The following is a 5,814-nucleotide window of genomic DNA, read 5'->3' as shown; positions in this document are numbered from 1 at the left end:
AAAAAAAAAAGGAGCCATGTAGGGGAAGCAGGACAAGACTATCTGTCCCGACAAAGGGCGCTCCTCTGCGGTGGGAAAGCAGGAGGCAGGACCAGCAGCGGCGCAGGGAGAGCTGAGGACCAGGGGATGCCAACCTCCCAGCCCAGCAGCACTGCAGCCCAGGGCTCTCCTTAGGGCCCTGATGTACCCAGCGCCATGGGAAGGGATGCTGCCATTGGTCCTTTTGGGTCACCTGACCCATCCTCTCCTCCCCATAGGCTCAGCTGACCCTCCCCATGGTGACTGCCCCCTGGGCCAGGAGCCCCGCAGAACTGCCAGCCCAGGGCTCTCACACCGGGACACATCTCTTAAAATGCGGAGTTGTGCTTTGTACAAAACAATGTGAAACCACTGGAAGACTCACGTTAAAATAAGGCAACCAGCATTTGGGGATGAAAGTGTTCTGAAGGTCTCCCAGGAGATCTGGGCAGATCAATGCTACCCATGGTATCGGGTGGTACCTAATCCCTTCTCACCTTCAGCAAGATGTTCACCTTCACAAACTTCCAGTTGTCTTTCTTACAATAATTCATTTTCCAGAGGATGGGTTTCTTAGGGTCTTTAGTGGTGAAATTACATTCTCCCATCCCCAGTCCTATGATGGGCTCCACACAGGTGTAAAATTCTACCTAGTGGGACCAGGGTCAGGCTGCCTAAATGGCAAAGAGACAGACAACTGGATGAGAGCACAAATTTGCATGCATTTCCATTATTTTGGCACTGGGCGAAAAAGATTTCTCCATTGGCTCCCCCTGAAAGCCACTGAGAATAGAGCTATAAAAGAAGATTATCAAAAAGTAGGCCATGTTGCTCTGCTTATCATATTCATGTTGCCACTTCTCATTTTCCAGGGGTGAGAGATTTCAGAGGGGATTCAGAGGGGATGGCCGGTACAGCACGCTATGGCAGTGCATGCCTTCATCTCAGTGCACAAATTACGTCCTTGCATACCCAGAAATATTGATATTCTTATCACGGGAGATGGTTGTTAAGGGATAAAGTTGGCTGAAGACGAGGGACAATGTTGAATTTTTATAGCATGGCCTAACAGTAGGTCATGTTAAAATTAAAAAAAAGCACATGTCTACCAGAAACTAGAGGCAGAATTTACAAACTTTAGCAACATGCATATTTTGCTTTCTGTTCTCAGTATATGAGACCTGCCAATAAAAACTGCTTTTCAGATAAAACTGTTTTTTCCCCTCTTGCTTGCCATGTCTCCTAAAAGAACTTTCTTTGCTTTTTAATTCCGGAGCAACAGGGCTCCAGAGCTTTCGAGTCAGTGATGAAACCTCAGTTACACAGTTTATCATCAGCTGAAAGTGTAAATTAACAATGTCTGTATCCCCAGGCCATCACTCTTCACAAATAATAGGAAGTTGGATCGCTGCCCTTCAGGGTGAACATCAAAAGTTGTGTCCAAGATGTGAGACAGAGCTTCCAGAAGAATTAAGGTGAGGACGGCAGAAGCACTCAGAGTTGCAAGTGCAACTGCTCACTTTACAAAAAAAAAGTGGCAATTCTGTGGGTGGCAAAATCAAACAGTGGTGGGAGTGTTACAGCCATAATCTTCCATGCTTTCTCAAGCACTGCAGAGCTGAGATTCTCACCTCTCATTTCAGCATTTGACAGAGTGCTTTTTTATAAATCAGGCACATCAAAAACTTGAATTCCATTTTCGTACCCCTGGTAAAGCCTCTAAAGCCTCCCTCCTAGTAATAATGTTCTGCTCTCTGCTTTATGAACCACCAGAAAATCTGTATGTTTCATGTTGATTCGGTTGCAAACGCCTTGACTTGAATATCCTTTTAGAAAATCTGTGTTATGTTTCCAGCCTTAGAAACTCCTGTTTTGGAGAACTACACCAAAGAGCAGGTTTCAATCTCGGCATAAAGTAAAAATACCTTCTGCTGACAGTCATCAGGGAGATCTAGGTAGTGGATTCTTCTTTCCTACAATGAAAGTGCAACCCAGTTTCTAGTTTAATGGTTATGGGGAGCCCTTCCCACCACTTGCTTTCCATTGTTATGCAATAACCTCTTTTTTTTGTTAGAAAGCAATAACAAAAAGGTCAAACCATGTCCCTGTTGGTAGTCTTGAAACTCTGTGGCCTCCCTCCTGACACGCATGCACGTAACGACATTCAAAAACATCCTTTATCTTTCTTAGGGCAGGAATCAAACTCCTAAATAAATCAGGAATTACTTCTAGTGGAAGACTTTTCCCTAAATTACATTTATGCAACTTGTTATTACATTTCACATGAAGTATCGGAGAGGATTACATGAAAGAGGATAGCACCTACAGTCGGTACCTATTTCCCAGAGAAGCCATTAGGGCAAGTTTATTAGCCCATCTTGGTTGTAAATAATGGATTCAATTCAATATTGGGGTTACCTGGGGTTTAAATTGGTACTGATCTTAGTCTAACGTTTCCAATTTCAGGAATTGAAGCACATTACTATATGCCTTTGCCAGCATGCAAAATGTTAATCTTGATAGATTGCATTAATCTTTATAGAGAGCACTTTTTGCTCCACTTATATTTCAGGATCTTAACTCCTCAACATAAGGATGCTTTAGCTCTTTATACTGAGAACACTGCACATTTATTTTAATTGGATAACTGAGATTTTCTGCTTACTGAGCTGTCTGCCTGACATTTGCAAAATGCAGCTTTTTTTTCCCTAGCATAACCTAACAGTTTATTTTTATTTTTTATTTTTTACAAGGCCCATCACCCAACATGCAGAACCTAATCCTTAATTAGTTGTCATATTTGTTTGGATGTTATACATCATCCATCGGACAGAACAGTTTGGGTTTCTGTCCTTTCGTAATGTCCGTTAAACGATGTTATTTGCAGCCAACCTGTCTGATGGGAAAGAGAAGGGACACTTCCCTGGGAGCCGATCCCCGCTGAGCAGGCGGCGGGCTCAGGGAGGCGTGGGTTTTCACTCTGACTTATGTGGAACAGGGGCTGGAAGAGCAGATTCCCAGCCAACACACTACCCAAGTGTTTCTCAATGAGTAATTATTTCAACAGGATGGAAGGTCTTTCACAGAAGAACAACTTGACCCAATATACACAGATAGAAGAACACCTCCTGCACTAAGTTAAGCCAAGGGAAGATTTTTAAACCCATCTCCCGCCTATATTTGTGTTTCAAACACGGTTTCAGTGAGCCTGGCAATGGCTTCTACCTCCCCTTCCAGCCAAAACTCTTATTCTTAGTACCCCCTACCTAACGGGGCACTGCAATCTACACAAAGCAAGATTACCCTCCTTGAGCACCCTGGTAGGACATGAGGTAGGAAGCTGAGAAGTTTGACAGCATCTATTCTAGAGAGCCCAACAACAGCTGAACACGACCTCCTGGCCCTGACCACTGCCTGACTGCACCCTTAAAATGAAGTTTCCAGGTCCCTTCATGGACACAATTCAACGTAGCTGCTCCCCACGAATGGGTAATCGTGTGTTTCATTGCTTTGCTGTGTAGAGGAGGTGCACCCCAGCCAGCTGAAGTGAGCGGTGCGATGCCCTGCAGGGAGCCGCCGCATCACCATTGCAACTATGCTGCCACCGCCTTCCATTCATTTGTGTGGATATAGGAAACGTACCCACACACTTAAATGCAAACCAGCATGAAATAAAAACCTTTCTTCTTCCATGTTATGAAAACAAGGTCTTGGGTCGAGAAGTGCTTTTATTCTTTTTCCTCCCCATGCTAATCCCAGTCTTACCTCATTAGGAGAAAACATTCAAGTGGTTGATACACTGGCATATACTACCTAGATTTTCTGATCCTAGTCTGTGTCCGGTGTGCTCGTGTGAGGTGCTGCAAGAGAGCTACTGGTATGCAGAGCAGTAGGGAAGTGCTAGAGAGGCAAAAAAAAAAAAAAAAGAAAGAAAAAAAGAAACAGCTGCCAGAGAACAATTTCCCTTTCAGACAAAAAGCAAACATCTCCATTGCTAGATTAAGTTATGTGTTGTAAGGACTCAAGCTCCAGTTTGGCAGAAAAGCTCTTGTTATAGTGAGAGATGAAGCGTATGCCCTTTAGGAGTAAAAGCAGCATTATGATAAACTTTTATAATGCTATAAGATGGCTCGTTTTGATGACACTTTCATGAATTCTTCAAAGACCTCCCAAAATCATTGTCTCCCTTCTGATCTCACCTCCTACACAAATCTTCCCTTCCCACTGAAACAAGGTTGCCTTTTATGTTTTTTCCTCTTTTCTTCTCTCCCCTCTCCCTACCAAAGTGATACTGCAGCTCTCTGTTAGGGATGAAATCATTTGCACAGCCTTTTTCTCCCTCATTTACTTTTTTTCCTGTACCGCAAAGCTGAAAAAAACATGGCAATAGAAGCATGTCAAACTTGCAGAAAAAAATCACTTGATGGAAGAAACAGCAATACGGCATGAGAGCAATTGAAATAAAGAATAAAAGTAGCAGAAAGTTAAAGAAAATTGAATTCTAGTGAAAAAGTGTAACATTTTACCCACCTAAGAAGCTAACAAACAACGTGGATGGTCTTATCTTGAGCAAGGACAGACTAGTACAGGATACGGTGTACAGGGCCAGTCCTCATTTCCCAAACAGATTCAATTTACACTCTGCTAGACAATTAAAACTGTATTAGAATTTCAAATAACTGGGAAAAAAAAAATACCCTGGAAATCCTACCTGCATCAGCCTTCGTTTTGGCTGTGCATGATGCTTTGCTTATTCTCTGGCAAATTATTCAATACATACAAAGTATTTATCAATTTAGCATGTGTTGGCTACTTGGCTAAGGATGGATCAAATTGTAAATAACGATACCAGGGAACAGGCGGATGAATCCAACCATGTGAAAATGATGCAGTGTTTCGGGTTGTGCGTGTGTCCCCCGCTCATATTTCTGTATTCACATGGGTCTCACCTTCCTTCAGTTCAAAACTTACTACCTTGGTCATTTCATCAAGCCACCCAAGGAAACAGGGTCGATGTATCCCTCACGCTTGGTGGGGAGAAGAGTACGCTTGAACATCCAGTGTTCCCGTTTCACACACAGATAGAAAATCAGCACGACCTGATGCCTCCTACCACTGCTGGCAAACATCCGCGTCTCTCCTCTTCACCTTCCCAGAAGGATCCAAGCACTTCTGAGAGCAAAGCTGGCTGCTAAACTGCAAAACATGCAGTATTTAATCCCTTACCTTTATGGCTTCTCTTCCTCTGCTACATTACACTAGAGCAGGAACCCCTGCAGGAAAGTCCCACAGTTCTGCCGGTGGGCACAGGACAGGACTTAGAGCTCCTTAAACTCATCAGCCTCACCGGGACCTGTTGGACTGATGGGTACGTCCATGCCTACGAGCACGGAGTCGTCTTTCCCGTGCCTTGGATGACAAACCTGGGAGTGACCAAGGGAGCCTTCTGGAGCAGCTACCTTCCCCTCCCGCTCTGCCCCTGGAGGAAACGCCGCTGCCCGGGCAGGAGACAGCTCTGCAGAAAGCCACCGGCCGTCCATGGCGGGGCAGAGGTGGGCACAGGCTTGGCAGCGACCTGCCCTCCTCGAGCAGCTACAGCACAGCTGTGGGTTTGGGATCCTCTCTCGTGAAATGCCCTCTTTGAACGCGGTCGCTGTGGAATGCGGTCATTTTGGAAGGTGCCTCCTTTCCCCCCAGCTCTTCCTCGCACGTTACACAGGGTCGCCCGAACGAGACGCCTGATGCTGGGCTGGCCCTGCCTGTCTGGGAAGCAAACCTGCGAGCCAGTCCCGTGCC

The sequence above is a fragment of the Apaloderma vittatum genome, unplaced genomic scaffold (genome assembly GCF_000703405.1).
Source record: "Apaloderma vittatum isolate BGI_N311 unplaced genomic scaffold, ASM70340v1 scaffold18109, whole genome shotgun sequence".
NCBI lineage: Eukaryota > Metazoa > Chordata > Aves > Trogoniformes > Trogonidae > Apaloderma > Apaloderma vittatum.
The sequence above is the reverse complement of the archived record's forward strand: the minus strand, read 5'-3'. Positions refer to the sequence as shown.